We start from the raw sequence: 24620 nt of genomic DNA on the forward strand, positions 1-24620 counted from the left end.
CAAAGAAAACCCGCTTTCCCAAAGGATCACATCCACAGGCATAGGGAGTAGGTATAGGGATTAGGATTCCAACACATATTTTGGGGGACACAATTCAATCCCTAACATTCCTGGACACACTTCCAGAAGCTTCTACACTCTGTAGGTGACAAAGGAGCAGAAAAACAGAGCCCTTTTAACAGCCTACTGCCTCTTCACACTGTGACCATCAGCCTGCTCACTCAGAAAGCCACCTCCATGTTATACAAGGGTGACCTGCCAAGACACCATCCAAAAGTGGCAAGACTTGACAACACCTTAGGAGAGTGCTGCCCAGTAGAACGTTTTGCAACGATGGAAATGCTCTATATTTGCACTGTCCAATATGGCAGCCACTGGCCACACGTGGCTATTGAGTGCTGGATATGTGGCCCATGAGACTAAGAAGCTGAATTTTTTATTTCAATTTATCTTAATTAATTTACATTTTCATTTTATGTAATCTTAATTAGTTTACATTTAAATGTTCACCACACCTAGCAGTAATTTTCAGGCTGGGCAACACATCAGAACCGCCTGGGGAGCAGTTAAGTTGATGCCAGCTCCTCCCCAGAGAGACTGGTTTAACTGGTGTGAAGCAGGCCCCAGGCACCCATCTGGTGCTTTCATAACACAAATACCACAAGTGCGTCGCTTTAAAGAACAGACATTGATTTCCTCACAGCTCAGGGGGCTAGATCTCTGAACTCAGGGTGTGGCCCTAGGGAAAAGTCCTTCTTTGTCTATTTCAGGTCTAAACCCTGAACCTGCTGTTGAGTCAATTCTGACTCATAGTGGCCCTATAGGACAGAGCAGAACTGCCCCATAAGGTTTCCAAGTAGCAGCTGGTGGATTTGAACTGGTAACCTTTTGGTTAGCAGCCGAGCTCTTAACCACTGCACCACCAGGGCTCCAGCCTAGCAGCCAGCAGTTCTCAGAGCTCCTGAGCTTGTAGATGCATCTGCTATGTGTGTTCGTCTTTATGTGGCATCTTGCCCATGAGCGTCTGTCTCCATCTATTCTGCTCTTTTTATAATGCAGAAGTGATTAGGTTTCAGACCCACCCTATTTGAGTAGGCCTCATTAACATAACAAAGAAAACCCTATTTCCCAATAGGAGGACACAATTCAACCACGCAGCTCCTTTGAAAAATCCTTAGTTGGTTCTAATGTGTAGCAAAGCTTGAGAATCTCTGCCCGCAAACCGTCCACCTCACTCCAGGCTTTCTTACATCCTCAGAGCAAAACTCACTGCAAACTGCCATCCTTGCTCTTGGTGGATGTTTAGCTTAGCTTAGCTTGTCTTATACAAAATAGTTTATTATTTTCGGGCTTTTGTAAAGTGTAGGGTATGGGTCACTACAAGTAGGAATCGACTCGATGGCAACAGATAACGGGCAGGGGACGTTTTTGCTCTAATCTCATAACTGCTGAGTTAGCTCTTCTAATACGTGCAGACGAAAGAGGGCTCAGATTTCATCCCCGAAGGTACGTTACTTACAAAATGAATACATCTCCCTGGGAGGTGCACGTGGCTGACGCACTTGGCAGCTAAATAAAAGATTGGAGGTTCGAGTCCACCCAGAGGCACCTTGGAATAAAGTCCTGGTGATCTCCTTCCAACAAGTCAGCCATCGAAAAAATCCTACGGAGCGCAGTTCTACCCTGACACACATGGGTTGTCGTGAGTCAAAAACGACTGGACAGCATCTGTTTTACGGTGTGCACAGGGACACGTTTGTTGTTGTACGTGCCATCGAGTCAGTTTTTGACTCATAGCAATCCCATGTACAGGGGCAGATAATCCAACAAGCAGGGTAAGCACAGTGCTTACCTTGCTTACCAGATTAGCTGTAGTGAACAATTTCACATTTTTTCACATCAAAGACTCTGCTTCTAGATACAGCTGGCATCTGTCTCCCTCCCAACCCCACAGCACCTTCCTACAGAATCAAAGCCTCTTTTCGAATTTACAGTCCCTGACAGTTTATTGACAGGGCAGATGACCCAGCAAGCAAGGTAAGCACAGGTTTACTTGTGCTTACTTGCTAATCTGTACTTAAAATTGTTCACTACAGATTAGTGAATAAATCAACCCAAACCAAACCTGTTCCCGTCAAGCTGATCCCAACTCACCGCAGCCCCGTAGGACACAGCAGAACTGCCCCGTGGGGTTTCCAAGGAGCAGCTGCTGGCTTCCAGCTGCAGACACGATTAAATCCTGCTTACCTTGCTTATCAGATAATCCGCCCCTGCCCATGAGACAGAGCAGAACTTCCCCCATGGGGTTTCTTGGCTATAATCTTACGGAAGCCGACCACCAGGTCTTCTCTCCCACAGAGCGGCTGAATGGGCTCAAACCACTAACCTTTCAGTTAGCAGCCGAGTGTTAGCAGTTGTCCACCAGCCCTGGGGTCCCGACCTGCACTCTTTAGGGCCTCAGGTGACCCCAGAGTGGGACCCTGGGGGGGGGGGCGCTGAGAAGCGTCCACACTAGCACTAATGCCGCATTCTGAAGAGCGAAGGATTCCCCGGGAATTCCCAAAGGATGACGCCTGCCTCAACAGGACAGGAAGAAGGAACCTCCGTGTAAGGGCGGGTGGGGTGGATCGGCTCTGCTCTGCTGTTCCCCTAACAGCCGGCAGAGGGCGCCAGAGATCCGCGCACGGACCCAGACCCAGGAGGGCGGACTGGCAGGTGCCCCAAGCGCCTGCAGTTGAGTTTCCTGTCCGTGGTTGCCTCTATTGCCTTTCAGCTGTTCCAGTGTCCTCCCAGGCCCTGCTACCCTCTCAAGATGGCTTATCTCACCGGGTTAATAAAAGAAAACCCACAAATCATAGCGACCCTATAGGACAGAGCAGAACTGCTCCATAGGGTTTCCAAGGAGTCGCTGGTGGATTCCAACTGCCTACCTCCCATTTGGCAGCCGAGCTCTTAACCACTGCGCCACCAAGGCTCCAAATTATACATATAAGAAAAAGAAAATTATTTTAATGGTAAAAAAAAAACATGTCATGCAAGATCAAGAATGGCCACCAGGTGTCACTGAGGCTCCAAACATTTTATAGCTACACTTCTCGCCGCTGGAGTCCCCGGGTGGGTGCAAAGGGGTCAACGTGCTCGGCTGCTAACTGAAAGGCTGGGGGTTTGAGTCTTCCCAGAGGGGGCCTCAGAAAAAAGGCCTGGCGATCTACCGCCAAAAAATGAGCTATTGAAAACCCTGTGAAGCACAGTTCTATTCCGACACTCACTGGGGTCTCCCCAAGTTGGGGTCAACCTGATGGCAACTGGTCTTCTCTCCACTTTACCCCTGCAAAGCCAAGCAGAAATGGTCCCACATAATTACATTCGGTTTCACGGTCTTCACTGGGCGCTCCCTTCCAAGATCCCATTTGGTCTACCCATCAGCTTTGATTCACTGGAAGGACTGATATTTTCAAACCCATTTTACAGACGAGAAACTGAGGGCGATCACGTTCCGTGAGATACAGCAGCCAAGGGAGCCTGGGGGTGGTTAACCCCCCGGGGGACACAGAGGGACAAGGCTTTAGGGTCCGTGATGGTCCCAGATCACAGAGCGACCGCCCCAACCAGCCCTCACTACTCACCACAAGTAGACATTGTTTTCCTTCTGGCCCCCTCCCCTGATATCTATAAAAGTAGAAGACATGGGAACACATAAAGAGACAGAAGACACAGTCACGTACCCCGGTAAGCACTGTTGACAACTGGGCATTTTTCTGTACAGCACTAGAATCTTTACATAGTTGAGAGCAGATTACAGGCTGGTGTGACGATAGCAAAAATACAGACACGGTGCCCTGGGTATTCTCCACTTGTCCCTGCAGTTTCGGCAACTCTCCGTCTCAGTGCCCTGGAGGCTGGCCTTCGTGGACTGCTGCAACGGGCTCCCTCGCTTCTTGACTGTGGCTGGGTTCAGCCATTGGAGGCTGGCTGGCAGGAAGAGAACGAGGCTGGAAGGTTTAGTCTCTAGTTTCCTCCCATCAGGAGGCTGTGACTTGGTTGCCACCCCCACTAAGGGCCACAGGTCCTCCTAGGCCAGCTTCTCCTGTGGCCACACTCAGTAACTGCTCCCTCCTGTCACCCCCTCAGGCCTAGGGTTACTAATGGCTCCTGGCTGTTGTTAGACTTGGACACTTCATCATCCTTGTTGGCTTCCCTAATCTGCTCATCTTGTATCTTGTCCCTTCATTAAACTCTCCACCATCCCATCTGAGTGGGTACCTGTCTCCAGCCTGGACCTTGATTGGTACAGCCAATACCCAGAAGAAATTTGTGAGATTTCCTTAGGGATGTCAAGAACCAGAGGAAATGGGGCGATTCCTTCAAGGAGGCACAAAACATCCTTCTGAACACACTTGGGTGGTGCAAATAGTTAATATTCTTGGCTGTTAACCAAAAGATTGGAGGTTCAAGTCCACCCAGCAATGCCTCAGAAGAAATAGCTGGCAACCTGCTTCTGAAAAATCAGCCATTGAAAACCCTACAGAGCACAGTTCTACCCTGACACACACGAGGTCACCATGAGTCAAAGTCGACTCAGCAGTACCTGGATGCCAGCACCAACAACAAGGAAGGTGTCGGCAGCCCAGCCAAGAACGGTCCCGCCATGCTGCAGGCTCTCACCAGGCAGCCCCCAGCCCTGCCTCCCTCACCTCTCATGGAAGCTGAGGGTCTTGTCTGACTTGTAGTCCCTCCCAGGAGTGAATCAATAGGCTGATGGAGACACTCCATGACCCAACCAGTGTGGACCATGGGCCACCCTGATTGTCCTAAGCCCCTCAAACATTTTACCACTCCATCTCCTGGACGATTGGCTCCCTTACCCTCCTCAGTCCTTCTGGTAGCTCCCTGTGGGAACTGTCATTGCTGCAAGGAGCTCCCACCGCTACCCACCCTGCGTGCTAACAACTGTCAAAACCTTGACTCAGTAAGTAGCTTGTTTTACAACACTGTCATCTTGTGGCACTATCTTTTTCTCTGCTTAGCCCCAAAATCTCTTAAACCTACTACACAGGGTTTTTGTGAACTGGAATGTGTTGGGGCGCTTCTCCGTTCTCTCTCTCTCTCTCTGCACATAGTCTCTTGTCTGATTCTCTTTATCTGCCATATTTTTCTCTCCTCTTTGCAAGCTGTCTTCTTTTGCTAACTCAGGGTTTCTATTCTGGTTTCCACAAGGTCTTGACTTGCTGAGACGTCAAATCTGACCTAAATGTACAAAATCTCAGAGCTTAATTCTCTAGAGCAAGCTGACTCAGTCTCTCAAACCCCAGCTTGTCCCCCTTTCCCTCTGCCCCGCACTGCCACCACCATTCCAAGTTTCCAGGAAAGAAAAATTGGCCCAAGTTGAGTCAAGAGTACAGCCCTGACTCAGTCACCCCTAGGGCTGCCCCTTCCAATTCATGTGGATGAGACTGACTCTCCAAGGGAGGGGGAGGAAGAAGAGGGAACGAATAGTCAAACAAGTAGGGCAGAGCTAAGCTACAGAAAGACAGCAGTGGGACAAGTGTGTCAGAGCAACTGGAATGGCAACAGTTGAGTTGGGAGACATGTTAGGAGGTTGATGCAATAATCCAGGTGAGGGTAGGGAGAGTCAGGTAGAATGAAGGGCAGAGACAGGTAGGAGTGACACGGAAATGTGTAACTGGTGAGATTAGGAGTGAGGGGTAACGGAGGAATGGAGGTCAAAGATGGCTTGGAAGTTTTACTGGGAATCTGGGAAGCTCGATCATAGAAAAAAAGATGCTGAAGTTTGTGATATAGTGAGTTTGAAGAGAATCAGGATGTCTAGTTTGTGTTCACCCAAATCAAACAAATCAATCTACATCCTTGGGTGGTGTTTGGTTCACTCTTTCGTTCTGCACAATGAGATACGATATGGTTGTTTATCTTAGATGATGTTCCGATCAAGTTGAATTGAATTTCACACCCAAACTTACATCATCTGAGGTTTTGCAGAAGTGAAGAGTAAAAATAAAGATGAAGAAAAGAATTTAGTCAAATAGAAAAGTATGTCCAGTTTAGATATGACCACTGTCATGGATTGAATTTTGTCCCCCCAAGCTATGTGTCAACTAGGTTAGGCTATGATTCCCAGTATTGTTTGCCCTCTGTTTTGTGATTTACCTGGGTGTTATAAATCATAATCTCTGCCTCTGGTTAAAGAGGATTAGGGTGGGATGTAACATTCCTGATCCAATGTAAAGGGAGTTCCCTGGGGTGTGGCCTCCACCACCTTTTATCTTACAGGAGATAAAAGGATAGGGAAGCAAGCAGAGAGATGAGGACCTCATTCCACTAAGAAAGAAGCATAGCAAGCAAAGCATGTCCTTTGGACCCAGGGTCCCTGTGCCTAAGAAGCTCCTAGTCCAGGGAAAGATTGATGACAAGGACCTTCCTCCAGAGCTGACAGGCAGAGAAAGCCTTCCCCTGGAGCTGATGCCCTGAATTTGGATTTGTAGCCTACTAGACTGTGAGAGACTGTGAGAGAATAAATTTCTCTTTTTTGACACTATCCACTTGTGGTATTTCTGTTATAGCAGCACTAGATGACTAAGACAACCATTCATAAAAGAAAGGAGAACAAATTAATGACCCTAAACCCAAATAAATGGCCTTAAATTAAAATTTGCAAAGGCAGGAGGAGACAGGAAGGCTGGTAACAGGGAACCCAAAGTCGAGAAGGGGAGAGTGTTGAAAGTCGTGGGGGTGGCAAGCAATGTCACAAAACAATATGTACATTAATTGTTTAATGAGAAACTGACTTGCTCTGTAAACCTTAATCCAAAGTACAAGAAAAAAAGGAAAAATAAATAAATAAAATTTGCAAAATTAAAGATACAGACATCGAAGATAAAATTTAAAGTTCAAAAATAAGCAAAATTAAACAGTATCTTATTTCCGCATAAACATACTCATGATAAAAATATAAAGAAAATTCAGGAAGGAATTAACAGGAATACGGAGAGTGGTTGCCCCTGTGACAGGAGGGGTGGGGATGTGACCAAGGAAAGGCACAGGACTTCAGAGTTGGTGGCCCTTAAGCTGAGAGGTGGGTACACAGTGATTATTATTCTTAACGCTGTTTGCATATGTGATTCACATTTCCAAATTTATGATATATCTTATAACTTTTAAACGTTGTTTAACATGGAGGAACCTGGAAGGCATTACGCTGAGTGAAATTAGTCAGATGCAAAAGGACAAATATTGTATAAGACCAATACTATAAGATCTTGAGAAATAGTATAAACTGAGAAGAACACATTTTTTGTGGTTACGAGAGGGGGGAGGGAGGGAGGGTGGGAGAGGGTTATTTTACTGATTAGATAGTAGATAAGAACTACTTTAGGTGAAGGGAGGGACAATACTCAATACAGGGAAGGTCAGCTCAACTGGACAGGACCAAAAGCAAAGAAGTTTCCAGGATAAACTGAATGCTTCGAAGGTCAGCAGAGCAAGGGCGGGGGTTTGGGGACTATGGCTTAAGGGGACTTCTAAGTCAATTGGCAAAATAAATTCTATCAAGAAAACATCCTGCATCCCACTTTGAAGTGTGGCATCTGGGGTCTTAAATGCTAACAAGCGGCCATCTAAGATGCATCAATTGGTCTCAACCCACCTGGATCAAAGGAGAATGAAGAACACCAAGGTCACACAATAACTATGAGCCCAAGAGACAGAAAGGGCCACATGAACCAGAGACTTACATCATCCTGAGACCAGAAGAACTAGTTGGAGCCCAGCCACAACTGATGACTGCCCTGACAGGGAACACAACAGAGAACCCCTGAGGGAACAGGAGATCAGTGGGATGCAGACCCCAAATTCTCATAAAAAGACCAGACTTAATGGTCTGACTGAGACTAGAAGAATCCCGGCGGTCATGGTCCCCAAACCTTCGGTTGGCCCAGGACAGGAACCATTCCCAAAGACAACTCATCAGACATGTAAGGGACTGGACAATGGGTTGGAGAGAGATGCTGATGAAGAGTGAGCTACTTGTATCAGGTGGACACTTGAGACTGTGTTGGCATCTCCTGTCTGGAGGGGAGATGGGAGGGTAGAGAGGGTTAGAAACTGGCAAAATGGTCACAAAAGGAGAGACTGGAGGGAGGGAGCAGGCTGGCTCATTAGGGGGAGAGTAAATGGGAGTATGTAGTAAGGTGTATATAAGCTTATATGTGACAGACTGACTTGATTTGTAAAGTTTCACTTAAAGCACAATAAAAATTATTTAAAAAAATTATAAGCCCCAAAGACAATCTTTTCTTCAAATTTTAAAATACAATTAATGGATCTTATTATTCTATTTGGAAACCCTGGTGGCGTAGTGGTTAAGTGCTACGGCTGCTAACCAAAGGATCGGCAGTTCAAATCTGCCAGGTGCTCCTTGGAAACTCTACGGGGCAGTTCTACTCTGTCCTATGGGGTCCCTATGAGTCGGTATCAACTCAACGGCACTGGGGTTTATTATTCTATTTAGAAATTTTAAAAAAATTAACAATGATTTAAAAAAAAAAAGTTGTTTAAGAAAAAAGACAACAGCGTTTTTTACACCATGTATATATGTAGCTGTGGTGCTAATATACTCTCATAAAAGTATGGCAGATCCACCTCCCTGGACCATTAGGGAAGGCCATTAGGACCTTAGATAGGTTGTAATCTAAAAGAGGTTGAGAAGAGTTACGTCAAGTCTGGAGCTTCTAATTGTTCCTGAAATTACAAAGACCTACGTGACTGAGGTCAGACAAAACTGCCAAGAGTTCTGCCTGCAGAGCGTACTGGCTGTGTAATGTTGGGTAAGTTATAGGCTTTTCTAAGCTTATCATTGGTGAAATGGAGTGAAGCTAGTACTTATTTCACAGCATTGTTTTGGAGATAAATGAAGTAGTTTGAGTATCTGAAGATCTAAGAGTATTCAGGTGACAAGAACTCAGCCCTCACACCTTCAGCACCAGAGTGGCATTCTTTTAGCATCCTGCAAGTAGGAGTTATTCCTGAGCCACGTAAGTCAAATACATGGGTGTCTTAGTTACCTAGACTGCCAAGACACAAATACCACAAGTGGGTAGCTCTAAAGAACAGAAACATCTCTCTGTTTTGGAGGCTAAAACTCCAAATCAAGGTCTCAGCTGTGTTGATTACTTCCTAGTAGGTAATACTGGGCTTTCCTTGGTCCCTTGGATTATAGACAATTTTCAAAAGACATCTGTCTTCTACCTTTGTGTGTGCGTGTGTGTGTGTGTGTGTGTGTGTGTGTATGTCTAACCTGCTTTTTTTTATCTCAGAAGAGATTAGATTTAGCATCCACCCTATTGAGGTATGATCTAATTAACATAACAAAGAAAACCCAATTTCCAAAAAGGACCACTTCCACAGGTAGGGGGTTAGGACCCCAACACATATATCGGGGGAACACAATTCAATCCATAACAAGGGTCATGTAAATAAGGACGAGAACGAGATCTCTAAGAAGGGACCAATGATAAGGACAGACGGCTTGTAACATCTCACTGATTCCCACCTTATGGCTCTGGGTCTTGTTAAGTCTGGTCCTAGGTGGGGGCACAGGGGAGTAAATCACAGTGGATTAGTGGAAAGAAAAGACCTAAAGAGAAGTCGGAAGCAACAAGCCAAAACAATGAAGACACTAACTTTCAAATTTCCTAAGAATAACTTTTATTGTTCATTCATTTTACTCTAAGTAGTAGGAAAGCCTGGTGGGGTAGTGGTTAAGAGCTATGGCTGCTAACCAAAACATCGGCAGTTCAAATCCACCAGGCGCTCCTTGGAAACTCTAAGGGGCAGTGAATACCCACCATGTGCCAGGTGCTACAGGTGTTTCAAAGATAAATACGGCTCAAGGCTACAATCTCAAAGAGCTCTCAACGAACGTGACTCCTCGCATTGACCAAAATGTCTAAATAAGGCTGTCCATGAATTTTATTGTTATTTGATAACCAGCTTTGCTATTTCTTTATCAATTTATTTCTTATCGTGATGGAAATAAACACACTAAAACATTCATCCATACAACAATCTCAACATCCACAATTCAGTGACATTGACTTCCTTCCTCGTGTCGTACTGCCATTATCACAATCGTTTCCAAACTATTCCACCACCGTTAACACAAACTCAGTGCTCCCTAGTCTTTACTAATTTGTGTAGTAGTCAGATTAATAAGGAAAAAAAAAAAAAAAAACATTGCCGTTGGGTCAATTCCAACTCCTAGCAACCCTGTAGGACCGAGTAGAACTGCCCCATAGGGTTTCCAAGGAGTGGCTAGTGGATTCGAACTGCCGACCTTTTGGTTAGCAGCCATAGCTCTTAACCACCATGTCACCAGGGTTTCCATCAAATTAATACATGTTCATTAAAGTCCTATACAGAAAAGCATAGCATTGAAAACGAAATCCCCACCCTCTACTGCAATTCTGTCCCTCAGGGTTTCTGTTCTGGCAGAAATACCACGAAAGAAAAAAAAGGTCCTGTAAAGTCAACTGGTACCTAACTTCCCAGTTTGTTTTGAAGCATCTCACCGTGCCATACTGCTGCAGAACCTGCTTTCCCTTTTAGGAGTACGTCCTGGACATCTTCATTCACACACAGACGTAAAGGTCCGCCTCTTTCTTTTGGTGTAGTCGACACGCGGAAAATCCCTTTAAATATCATTTTTATAAAGATAATATGGGAACGTGGGGGAAAAATAACACAACAGAAGACTATAAAATGAAAGTAAAATTCTTCATCTAATCTCTTAACTTGCAATCCCAGTCTCCAGAGGTATCTACTATTTTGGTTAACTCTTTGATTAAAGTGTAAAATATGTAGAGAAAAGTGCACAGATCTTAAGCATCAAGATCAATGAATTGGCACAAAGGTAAAACATCTGAAACCAGCACTCAAATCAAAAAGTGGAGCATTGCCCCCCCCAAAAACAAACAAAACAAACCCATTGCCGCCAAGTCAATTCTGACTCATGGTGACCCTACAGGACAGAGTAGAGCTGCCCCACAGGGTTTCCAAGGAGCGCCTGGTGGATTTGAACTGCCGACCTGTACTGCATCACCAGGGCCCCAAAATTTCCATTAACGTTTCTCCTGTTTCTCCTCACTTATCTTTTTTAATTTTTTTTTTATTTTATTGTGGTGAAAATATACACCTCAAGTTGTGGGACCGCTGTCGCTATCCTTTTCCAAATTATTTTCTAAATCATTCTACCACCATTAACATAAATGCAGTGCCCCCTAAAGAAAAGCTCACCTCGCCCTCTTCCTCCTACCCCCAGTAAAAAACCAAGACCAAACTCTTTGCCATTGAGTCAATTCAGGCTCATAGCAACCCTACAGAACTGAGTAGAACGGCCCCATTGGGTTTCCAAGGAGTGGCTGGTAGATTGGAACGTCCGACCTTTTGGTTAACAGCTGAATGCTTAACCACTGAGCCATCAGGGCTCTAAGGTAACCACTCATAATCACTGGTTTCTATATACTTGCTTTTTCGTATAAATGAGATCATGCAATATTTGTCCTTTTGTGAATGACTTATTTCACTCATCATAATGTTTCAAGGTTCATCTGTGTAGTGGCATACATCAGATGTTCATTTCTCTTTATGGCATTGCATGGATACACCACATTTTGCCCATCCATTCATCTGTTGATAGATATTTCAGTTGTTTCCACCTTTCAGCTATTGTGAAAAGTGGTGCAATGAGTATTGGTCTACAGGTTCTCCTTGTTTGTTTTTAAATAATAAAAACTGATATTAAATATTTCAAAGTAAGATAGGTACAGAGTATAAAAACTCAGCTTATAACTAACTCAGTGTGTCATGAAAAGCTTGAGATTCTGCCCCACCCACCCGTCCTTACTCTCTTGATTTCCGCTTCTCAGAGGCAACCGCTCACAACTCTGTGACCCTGACAAACCCAAAAAGCCAAACCCAGTGCCGTCGAGTCGATTCCAACTCATAGTCTGTGACCCTTAGTCCTTTGATTTTTAGCACTGGGTGACTCCCGCCTAGTTCAACATTTAACACATCACGGGATATGCCAAATCCCTTTAGAAGAACAATATCTGTTTAAAAACAAGGTGAACCACTTGCTGTAATCAAGACAGTGTTTTGTTGGTGAAGGGATGGTCAAAGAGATGAGTGGAGCAGAATAGAAAGTCCAGAAACAAACCCACACAATACGTCCAATTGATTTTTGACAAAGGTGCAAAACTAATCCAATAGAGAAAGGATAGACTTGTCAACCAATGGTGCTGGAATATTTGAATGTTCTTATGGAAAAAAAAAAAATGAACCTTAATCTAAATCTCACACTTTATATAAGATTAACGTGAAAGGATTCTAGACTTAAATGTAAAACATGAAAGTACAAAAATTTTACTAGAAAATCTCTGGGACCTGCATTCAGCTAAAAGTTTTTAGACATGATCAAAAGCAAGAGTCATAAAAGAGAAAGAGAAAAAAAAAAAAAGTTAAATTGGACTTCATCAAAATAAAAAACTTTTGCTCTGAAAATGAGACTTGTAGAATGAAAAGACAAGACACAGACTTGGTGAAAACATTTGCAAATCACATATCTCACAAAGGGCTTATATCCAAAATATATAAAGAAGCCTCAAAACTCGATAGTAAGAAAACAAACAACTGAATTAAGAAATGAACAAAAGACTTGAATAAATACTTCATCAAAGAGGATATATGGATAGCAAATAAGCTCATGAAAAGTTGTTCATCATCATTAGCCATTAGGGGAAGGCAAATTAAAACCACAATGAAACACTACTACACACCTATTAGAATGACTAAAATAAAAACTACTGACAATACCAAGTGCTGACAAGGACGCAGAGCAACTAGAATTCTCATACATTGCTGGTGGGACTACGAAGTGGTACAGGTACTCTAGAAAACAGCCTGGCAGTTTCATGAAAAGCTAAACACACACATACCATGTGATCCAACAATCGCTTTCCTGGGTATTTACCCTAGAAGAATTAAAACTTATGTTCCTACAAAAACCTGCACACGGATATTTTTAGCAGCTCTGTAATTGCCAAAACCTGGAAACAATCCAAATTTCTTCAACAGATAAATGTATAAACAAACTATAGTTCATTCATGTAATGAACTATTATTCAGCAATAAAAAGGAACTAACTATTGATAACCGTAGGAGGCCCTGGTAGCACAAAGAGTTAAGCACTTGGCTACTAACCGAAAGGCTGGCAGTTCAAACCCATGCCGAGGTGCCTCAGAAGAAAGGCCTGGAGGTCTGCTTCCAAAAGGTCACAGCCATGAAAACTCCATGGAGCAGTTCTGTTCTGACACACGTGGGGCTGCCAGGAATCCGAATGGACTTGACAACAGCGGGTTTGGGCTTTTTTTGGTTGTTTTTTTTCTAATAAACACAAGTTTGAATGAAACTCAAAGGCATATGCTGAGTGAAAGAAGTCATTTTCAGAAGGTTAAATATTGTCTGATCCCGTTTATATGACATTCTCAAAAAGACTAAACTATGGAGAAGAGATCAGTGATCCCCAGGGGCTGGAGAGTGCTGGGGAGGGAACCATGAAGGGACAAGGGACTTGCTCTGTACCCCGATTGTGGTGGTGATCACAGGATTATACACATGGTTAAAATTCATAGAACCACACGCCCTCCTCCTGCAAAAGTTAACCTACTGCCGGTAATTTTTTTTAATTTTTAAAGCAAACCCAAAGTTCTAGCTAAGGAATAACTATTGTAAGCAACGGTCAGTATGACCCAATTCTGACATGACTCATCTACTGTATTTCATTAAATCTAAGGTGCCATTGATTTTTTTTTAATGTACACTGACGAATCAATAAAGACACAATGCTAAAAAAAAAAAAAAAAAAAAAAAAACGCTGCTGTCGAATTGATTGCAACTCATAGCGACCCTATAGGACGGAGTAGAACTTCCCCTTAGGGTTTTCAAGGAGCATCTGGTGGAATCAAACTGCCGACCTTTTGGTTAGCAGCTGAGCTCTTAGCCACTACGCCATCAGGACTTAGCACCCATTGTGGAACACTTCCCAATTTCATAGATGTTTAAGAGTGAAAAGTCGCTGGGTGCTGCAAATGGTTAACGCACTAGGCTGCTAACTGAAGGTTGGAGGTTCAAGTCTGTCCAGAGGTACCTTAGAAGAAGACCTGATGATCTAATTCTAAAACATCAGCTTTGGAAAACCGTGTGGAGCACAGCTCTGCTCTGACACACACGGGGTTGCCATGAACCAGAACTGACTTAACGGCAACTGGTTTAAAGTGTGAAAACACGTGTGCTTGGAATCACTGAAATACAGTACTTCCTTTAATGAAGACTATTTTTATTGCTCAAGGGCCATGGTACTAAGGATTTTTCTCTATGGCTTTACACCTCTCCTCATGTTCATGACAAGGAAGGCCATCTCCAACATAGTTACCTTCTAGTTGAAGATGCCTTTGGCATAAAATCTCTTTTCCCTGCATAGAAAATAGCAGTTTGAAAAGTTATGTTAGGTGCCTTCAAGTCGGCGCTGACTCGTGGCAATTTTATGTATAACAAAATGGAACGTTACCCAGTCCTGCTCCATCTGCACAATAGTTGCTATGTTTGAGCCCCTTATTGCAGCTTGAATGTTAGCAAATCTTGAATATTTAGCATTGCCACTCACCCTTTTCTGATATATAACTCCAGCTGTCCCCTCCCTAGATAAAGGATAGGAAAGATTTTAGAATGCACACGGGTCTAAAATGGTGTAAGGCCAGGTACAGGACCAAGCTCCACTCCAAGTCTGCGGCTCTCTCAGGCCACGCGGGGAGGCTGGATGGCATAGGGGTTAAGAACGTCTGCTTCAAGGGCAACAAGACCTGGGCCCTGCTTTGCCCTATCACGTACTGTGCGATCTTGGGAAAGTTACCTGGCCTTCCCAGACCCCCATTTCCTCATTTGTAGAATAAGAATAACGACAGTTCTTGCTTCTTGGGTATTAATGCAGGGATTAAAGAGATAAGGGATAGAAAGTGCTTTAAAAAAAGAAAAAACAGTTGCCATCAAGTTGATTCCAACTCATGGCGTCCCCATGCGCATCACTGTAAAACGGTACAGGGTTCTCAACGGCTGAGCTTTCGGAAGTCGATCTCCAGGTCTTCCTTTTCAGGCACCTCTGGGTTGATTCAAACCTCCAACCTTTCAGTTAGCAGCCAAGTTAATCTTATGCATCACCCTGAGACTCCCGAAACTGCTCAGCACTCAACAAATAGAAAGATTATAAACAGAGGGAAGGAGGTGCCTGCTTCTACAAAGCTCTGGCCAAAAGCATTCCAGGGATAGAGAAAGCTCTAGGCAGGAATACGTCTTTGAGCCAAAGAAGGGTTCTTTCACTTTACCCCTTTAGTGATTTTACATATATTTATGTACACTCACTTCTCACTTATCAACATGGATAGGTTCCAAAGCTCACTATGTAAAAATTGAAATTACACAAAAGTGGAGGATGACCACATTAGATCACAAAATGGAGGATGATTACATCATTACATACCTGGCAAATTACATCATTACATAACTGCCAAACCACTGAGAATCATGGCCCAGCCAAGCCGTCACAGCCAGTGTCACTTTCACCTCCCATCTTGGCATTCGTTACTACGAGACTTACATTGTTAATGCACAAAATGGCTGGATAGAAGATTTTTACTATTATCATAATGGGAAATGTCAAATAACGAGACAGCCAAGAAGCGAGGAGTAGGGATATGTGTGTGTGTGTGTATACATATATATATATACAAACATACATAAAACAATATTTTCCCAAAGGGTGCCTAAAAAGAGAAAGTAAGATTTGGGTGACCTAGTCTTGTACATCCTCTGTGCACTCTTGTAGGGGTAATGCAACAAGAAAAGAGAAGGAAGAGGAAAGAAAGGGTGGAGAAAGAAGGCACATGTACTGAATCTTGGGACATGTAAGAGCTTTTTGAGGCCTTCGAGTTCTGTTGTTGTTGTTGGTTACCGTCAAGTCAATTCCAACTCATGGAGAGCCCATGTGTGAAGAGTAGAATTACTCCATAGAGTTTTCAAGGCTCTGACATTTCGGAAGTAGATCACCAGACCTGTCTTCTGAGGCACCACTAGGTGGCTTTGAGCCACCAATCTTTCAGCTAGTAGTCAAGCACTCAACCATTTGTACCACCCAGGGACTCCCCTCCAAGTCCTAACTTCCTAAAAATGCAGGGAACCCTATGATATCCCTGATCACTCCTGCGTAACGCAGCCCTTTGACCATGAGCAGTGAAACCTAATAGAATGTACATGTTTTCAAGGAGTCAAGATCTGCCTCTGAGTACCTTTCTTTTTATTGGTCCTAGTTTGATCATCAGGGACAACTCAGAAAAAATGGAATCCCTCTTTAGTACGGTATCCCTTCGATATTTAAAGACAAGTATGCTGATCTCTGGAGCCCTGGTGGCACAGTGGTTAAGAGCTGGGTTGCTAACCAAATGGTCAGCAGTTCAACTCCACCAGCTGCTCCTTGGAAACCCTATGGGGCAGTTCTACTCTGTCCTATAGGGTCACTATGAGTCAGAATCAACCTGTTGGCAATGGGGTTTTGTTTTGTTTTGTTTTTTTGGCATCCCGATTCTTATGGAACCCTGGTGGTGCAGTGGTTAAGCACTCTGCTGCTAACTGAAAAGTTGGCAGTTTGAACTCACCAGCCACTCATGGGAGAAAGATGTGAGGGTCTGCTTCGGTAAAGATTACAGGCTTGGAAACCATATGAGGTAGTTTTACTCTGTTCTATAGGGTCACTATTGGCAACGGGTTTGGTTTTTGCATCCTGATTCATGATTCTTTTCACCAAGCTTTAAGTAAAATTCCTGTCTGCAAGCCTTCCAAATACAACATGGTTTCCAGCCCCCATTACCATCTTTTGGAGATGGTATAATTTGCCAATGTTCGCCTTAAAATAAGATCCCAAATGCGGTTTAAGTAGCCCAAAATATACAAGAATACTCTTGCCCTTACTCTCAGCTCAGATCTATCCTTAAATTTATTTACGCAGTTGGCTTTTTTAACTTGAAAGACTAAGTACACTAATCCATGTTACATTGTGCCTTTAAATCATTTTAACTCAATCGTTAAAGAAAAAATACATCTGCAAAATGGATAAACTCTGCCTCCATCGAGCTATGAACCAAAAAAGGAAAAAAGAGAGCTAAAAAAGGAAAGAAAGTAGCTTGAACCTGATAGCATTTATACGTCATGACTTGAGGCCACTAATTATTGAAACCATGACTGTATTAGGCTGGGTTCCCCTCAGAAGCAAAATCACTGAAGCATATATATAGAAAAAGAGATTTATCTCAAGGAAATGGCTCCCACAGATGGCTCCCGCAGTTGTAGAAGCTAGCAAATCCCAAGTCCACGGGTCAGGCATAAGGCTGGAGGCTTCTCCTGTCTCACGTAGCTGCAGGGGCTGATGAACTCAAAGTCAGCAGGCAATATGGCAGGCCACTGGTTCAAGTCCCAAGAACCAGAGGACAGATGACGATGAGCCAGATGCCGGATCTAGAGCAAGCAAAAGCCAAGAGCTTTGCCAGAATGTCCCCAAGGAAGCCACACCCCAAGGAAACTCCTCTTACACTTGATTGGCTGGTCACATCAGATCACATCATGGAGGTGGTTACATTATATCAGAAAATGGAGGATAGCTACATCATTACATAACTGCCAAATTATGTCATGACATAACTGCCAAACTATTGAGAGCCACGCCCCAGCCAGGTTGACATACAACCTTAACCATCACAATCCACTCCTTGTCAACTTGGTATCTGTACACATCTCCTTAAACCACACACGATCTCTAAATAAAGACAATTAAAAAGTCATGCTTGCTCCTAACATGATACAAGTAACATATGTGAACCAAAAACCCGCTGGACCCATTTATATTTTATAAGCGAAGAAAACAAAAATACTCGATGCACACATACAAAGAAGGAATACTCATAACAATTACAGTCCTCATTTCTGCAACTGGTCACATGGTTGTAACTGGTATTTAGAACTACCTTCTTCTACCGCCCATTCTCTATTCCCTTTGTCCTCAGCAAGCCTCTCAACTGGTCGTGGTTCTTTGCCTGGTGAGGTGACCCAAACCTTCATTTCTTTCTTTTTAAAAAAATTTTTTTATTGCACTTTAGATGAGGGTTTAGAGAGCAAACGAGTTTTGCATTAAGCAATACACATATTGTTTTGTGACAGTGGCTGCCAATCTCATGACATGTCAACTCTCTCCCCTTCTGACCTTGGGTTCCCCATTACCAGCTTTCCTGTCCCATTCTGCCTTCTCGTCCTTGCCCCTGGGCTGGTGTGCCTCTTTAGTCTCGTTGTGTTTTGTGGGCCTGTCTGCTCTTCGGCTGAAGGATGAACCACAGAAGTGACTTCATTACTGAGTTATAAGGGCGTCCTGGGCTATATTCTCATGGTTTCTCTAATCTCTGTCAGACCAGTAAGTCTGGTTGGTTGTTTTTGTTTTTGTGAGTTAGAATTTTGTTCTACATTTTTCTCCAGCTGTGTCCAGGATCCTCTATTGCGATCCCTGTCGGAGTAGTCAGTGGTGGTAGCCAGGCACCATATAATTTTGCTGGACTCAGTTTGGTGGAGGATGCGGTAGTTGTGGTCCATTAGTCCTTTGAACTAATATTTCCCTTGTGTCTTTGATTTTCTTCTTTCTCCCTTGCTCCAGACAGCGTGAGACCATTGGAGTATTTTAGATGGCTGCTCACAAGCTTTTAAGACCACAGACACTACTCATCGTAATAGAATGTAAAATACTTTGTTTATAAACTATGTTATACCAATTGAGCTAGATGTTCCCCGAGACCATGGTCCCCACAGCCTTCAGCCCAGCAATTCTGTCCCTCAGGGAGTTTAGATGTGTCTATAGAGCTTCCATGACCTTGCCTTGGACAAGTTGTGCTGGCTTTCCCAGTATTGTATACTGTCTTACCCTTCACCAAAGTTGCCACCTATCTATTGTCTATTTAGTGTTTTCTCTCCCACTTCTCCCCTCCCTGGTAACCATCAAAGATTGTTTCTTTTTTTGTGTAAACCTTTTCATGAGTTTTTACAGTAGTGGTCTCATACAATATTTGTCCTTTTGTGATTGACTTATTTCACTCAGAAGAACGCCCTCCAAATTCATCCACGCTGTGAGATGCTTTGCAGATTCAAGTTTGTTCTTTATCATTGCATAGTATTCCATTGTCTGTACGTACCATAGTTTATCCATTCATCTGTTGGTGGGCACCTAGTTGTTTCCATCTTTTTGCTATTGTGAACCATGCTACAATGAATGTGAGTGTGCATATGTCTATGCCTGTGACAGCTCTTATTTCTCTAGGATATATTCCTAGGAATGGGATTGCTGGATCATGCAGTATTTCTATTTCTAGCTTTTTAAAGAAGCCCTGGAAACCCTGGTAGCATAGTAGTTAAGTGCTATGGCTGCTAACCAAAAGGTCTGCTGTTCAAATCCACCAGGCGCTCCTTGGAAACTCTATGGGGCAGTTCTACTCTGTCCTGTAGGGTCGCTATGAGTCGGAATTGACTCGATGGCAGTGGGTTTTTGATAAAGAAGCCCCAAATTGTTTTCCAGAATAGTTGTACCGTTTTGCATTCCTACCAGTGGTGCATAAAAATTCCAATCTCCCCACAGCCTCTCCAACATTTGTTATTTTTTGTTTTTTTGATTCATGCCAATAACGTTGGGGCAAGATGGTATCTCTCATCATGGTTTTGGTTTGCATTTCTCTAATGGCTAGTGATCTCAAGCATTTCCTCACGTGTCTGTTAGCCACTTGCATGTCTTCTTTGGGGAAGCATGTGTTCATATCCTTTGGCAATTTTTAAATTGGATTATTTGTCTTTTTCTTGTAGCATTGTTGGATTTTCCTGTAGATTTTAGAGATTAGGCCTTTGTCGGATTTGTCATAGCCAAAAGTTTTTTTCCCAGTGTGTAGATTCTCTTTTGATGAAGTCTTTTGATGAGCATAAGTGTTTAATTTTTAGAAGATCCCAGTTATATAGCTTATCTTCTGCCATTTGTGTGTTGTTAGCTATGGTTTATATCCTGTTGATGCCATATATTAGGGACTCTATCATAGACCCTATTTTTTCTTTTATGACTTTATAGTTTATGGTTTTATATTTAGGTCTTTGATTCATTGTGAATTAGTTTTTGTGTATGGTGTGTGATATGGGTTCTGTTTCACATTTTTGCAGGTGGACATTCAGTTTTGCCAGTGCCATTTGTTAAAAAGACTGTGTTTTCCCTATGGACTCTGGGTCTTTGTAAAAGATCAGGTGACCGGAGGTGGATGGATTTAAGTCTGGGTCTTCAATTCTGTTCCATCTGTCAAGGTGTCTGTCATTGTACCAGTACCAAGCTGTTTTGACTACCTTAGCTGTATAGTAGGTTCTGAGGTCAGGCAATGCGAGCCCTCTTACTTTATTCTTCTTTTTCAATAGTGCTTTACTTATCCAGGGCCTCTTTCTTTTCCATATGAAATTAATGATTAGCTTTTCCATCTCTTTAAAGAATGCCGTAGGTATTTGGATCAAGATTCCATTTTATTTGTAGATTGCTTTGGGTAGAATTGACATTTTCACAAAGTTGACTCCACCTATTCATGAGCAAGGTATGTTTTTCCTTTTAGGTAGGTCTTTTTTAGTTTTCTTTGTATAGGTATTTTACAACCGTAGTTAGGTTTATTCCTAAGTATTTTGTTTTTTTACGGGCTATTAAAAATGGTATTGTTATCCTGATTTCCTTTTTGTCATTTGCTTTATTGGTGTACAGGAATCAAACTGATTTTTGTATGCTTATCTTATATCCTGCTACTCTGTTGAATCATTCTATTAGTTCCAGTAGTTTTCTCATGAGGTTTTTTGGGTGTTCTGTATGTTATATGTAGTATCATATCATCCACAAATAGGGACAGTTTTATTTCTTCCTTACAAATTTTGGATGCCCTTTATTTCATTTTCTTGCCTTATTGCTCTAGCTAGTACTTCCAGCACAATGCTAAATAGGAGTAGTTATAAAGGGCATCCTTGTCTTGTTCCTGTTCTCAAGGGGACTGATTTCAGCCTCTCTCCTTTAAGAATGATGTTGAATGTTGGCCAAACCTTCATTTCTGATGGGTCTGGGCCATTAGTAGTCTTGTCAAAACTAGGTTGCTGTAGTTTTCCATTGACTTTAGTCACAGGGCATAGGAGTATTAAGAGACATCCTAAGGAATTGCCCATATTTCAGACATACTCTTCTTTACCTCTACTATGTAATATCAATCTGATTTCTTCTTGCTAATTAGAATCAATCACACCAGCTAATAAGTAACTCCCTTCTTTGCCTGATAATCCAGAGACATGAGGAGCCCAAATTGGCTGGGTGGCATTCTTAACTTCCAGTTCGATGGAATTAGTGTTGTGTCTCCTTTGGAACTCAGACCTCTACACCAACAGAGCATAGGGTGGTGGGACAGGAAGCAAAAATTTTGTGAGTGGGTCACTAGGGATAATAGTGAGTGTTGTGACTCATATTTCCATCCCTTGATTCCTGGACCCATGAATCCTGGTTATGGAAGAAACAGTACCACATATCAGATGCTAGTTTAGAGCATATACAGCCTCCTGGAAAACATTTCCCCAACCCCGCAAGGTATTGCCACCTTGCTTGTACCATAATTGTGCCTTTAGAAAGCCATTCCATCATTGTATCAAGCCAGCTGCTTCAGGATGATGGAGAACATGGTAAGATCGGTGAATTCCATGAGCATGGGCCCATTGTCACATTTCATTTGCTGTGAAGTGAGTCCTTTGATTTGAGGTGATACTGTGTGGGATATCTTAACAATGGATAAGGCATTCTGTAAGTCCACTAATGGTAGTTTTAGCAGAAGCACTGCATACTGGGAAGTCAAATCCATATCCAGAGTAAGTATTCTGGTAGGAACAAAATGTGGTCCAATGTAATCAACCCACCACCAGGTTGCTAGTTGATCACATCAAGGAATGGCACCATATCAGGGACTCGTGTTGGTCTCTGCTGCTGGCAGACTGGGCAGTCAGAAGTGGCTGCAGTCAAGTTAGCCTTGGTGAGTGGAAGTCCATGTTCCTGAGACCATTCATAACTTCTATCCCTGTTACCATGGCCACTTTGTTCCTGAGCCCATTGGGCAATGACGGAAGAGGCTGGGGAAAAAGGATGAGTGGTTTCCACAAAATGCGTCATCCTATCCACTTGATTTTTAAAATCCTCCTCTGCTGAGGTTACCCTTTGGTGGGCGTTCACATGAGACACAAATATCTTCACTTCTTTGGCCCATTCAGAAAGATCTATCCACATGCCTTTTCTCCATACCTCCTAGTCACCAATTTTCCAATCATGTTCCTTCCAAGTCTCTGACCCGCCAGCTAAGCAATGGGCCCAGCCCATGAATCACTACACAATCACACATCTGGCCATTTCTCCTTCCAAGCAAAGTGAACGACCAGGTGCACTTCTTCAAGTTCTGTCCATTGGAAGATTTCCCTTCACCACTGTCCTTTAGAGAGGTCCCAGAAAGGGGCTGTAGTACAGCCATGATCCACTTTTGAGTGGTCCTTGCATATCACGCAGAACCATCTGTAATCCAGACATGAGTTTTCTCTTCTTCAGTCAGTTGATCCTGAGGAATTCCCCATGGGCCCATAGGTATAGACTGGGAGAAGGAAGGTAATGTGACAGGAGTGGGGACCATGGGCATTTGGGCCACTTCTTCATGTAACTTACATGTGCTTTCAGGTTCTTCTCAAGCCTGATCTTGTATATACCACTTCAATTTAGTAATAGAGTGCTTTTGTGCACATCCGACTTTATGATTCTGTTGGTTAGACAACACCTGGTTCATGATGGGCAGCTCAGGCTGCATAGTTACTTGGTGGCCCATGGTTAAGTGTTCAGTCTTTACTAAGGCCCAGTAATAAGCCAAAAGCTGTTTTTCAAAAGGAGAGTAGTTATCTGCAGATGGCGGAGCTTTGCTCCAAAATCCTAAAGGTCTGCATTGTGATTCACCAGTAGGAGTCTGCCAAAGATGCCAAAGAGTACCTCTATCTGCCACTAACACTTCAAGAATCATTGGATCACCCAGGTCACATGGCCCAAGTGGCAGAGTGGCTTACCTGGCAGCCTGAACCTATTGCAGAGCCTTCTCTTATTCTGGGCCCTCTCAAAAATAGTCAATTTTTAGAGGGATGCTGGTAAGGAGTGAGCTTCTTGGATCAGGTGGACACAAGACTATGTTGGCATCTCCTGCCTGGAGGGTAGATGAGAAGGTAGAGGGGGTTAGAAGCTGACAAAATGGACACGAAAAGAGAGAGTGGAGGGAGGGAGGGGGCTGTCTCATTAGGGGGAAAGCAACTGGGTGTACGTAGCAAGGTGTATACAAGTTTTTGTGGGAGAGACTGACTTGATTTGTAAACTTTCACTTAAAGCACAATAAAAACTTAAAAAAAAAAAAAACTACTCAATTTTTGAGTCACTTGATAAATAGGCCAAAGTAGCCACCCAAATAAGGGATATGTTGCCTCCATAATCCAAAAAGACTCACCAGGCATTATGTTTCCTTTTTAGTTGTGTGTGTGGAGGGGGGCCAGATACAATAATATATCCTGCACTTTAGAAGGAATATCTCAAAGTGCCCCACACCACTGGACCCCTAGAAATTTCACTAGGTGGAAGGTGCCTGAATTTTTGTGGAATTAATTTCTAACTGTGCCACCAGGGCCCCTTAGCATGCAGATGTTTTGCCAACAAGTCTAGAATCATTAGTACTTCTTCCTTACTAAGTCCAGTCAGTATAACGTCATCAATGTAATGGACCAGTGTGACAACTGGTGAAAAGGAAGGCAATCAAGGTCCCTATAAACTAAGTTACGACATAGGGCTGGAGAGTTGATATACCTCTGAGGTAGGGCACTAAAGGTGTATTGCTGGCCTTGCCAGCTGAAAGCAAATGCTTCTTGTGGTTCTTCGAAATCAGAAGCAAGAAAAAGGCATTGGCCAGATCAATAGCTGTGTACCAGGTACCAGGAGATGTATTAGTTTGCTCAAACAATGAAACCACATCTGGAAAAGCAGCTTCCATTGCAATCACCACCTGGGTAAGTTTGTGATAATCCTCTGTCATCCTCCAAGATCCATTTGTTTTTTTCACAGGACAAATAGGTGAGGGGATGTGGTAGGAACCACCACTCCTGTATCCTTCACGTCCTCCAAAGTGGAAGTAATCTCTGCAATCCCTCCAGGAATGCAGCATTTCTATTGGGTTACTATTTTCCCAGGTAGGGGAAGTTCTAATGGCTTCCACTTGGCTTTTCCTACCATAATAGCCATTACTCCACTTGTCAAAGATCTAATGCAGGGGTTCTGCTAGTTGTTGAATATATCTATTCCAATTACACGTTCTGGAAATGGGTTCACGGACCACTGGATCCACTATGAGACAAAC

The 24620-nt window shown here is 43.2% G+C and overlaps 1 protein-coding gene across 17 annotated transcripts in view; it reads right to left on the bottom strand.

Moving 5' to 3' along the window:
• The window catches only part of USP43 (ubiquitin specific peptidase 43), a 191584-nt gene that overhangs the window by 46096 nt on the left and 120868 nt on the right, over positions 1-24620 (bottom strand). For all 17 annotated transcript variants that reach the window (XR_007514248.1, XR_007514246.1, XR_007514250.1 and 14 more), the window contains exon 16: positions 3726-3972. The gene's annotated coding sequence lies outside the window, so the exon portion shown is untranslated. The remainder of the gene's footprint in view (positions 1-3725; positions 3973-24620) is intronic.

Source organism: Elephas maximus, chromosome 19 (assembly GCF_024166365.1).
Source record: "Elephas maximus indicus isolate mEleMax1 chromosome 19, mEleMax1 primary haplotype, whole genome shotgun sequence".
Classification (NCBI taxonomy): domain Eukaryota; kingdom Metazoa; phylum Chordata; class Mammalia; order Proboscidea; family Elephantidae; genus Elephas; species Elephas maximus.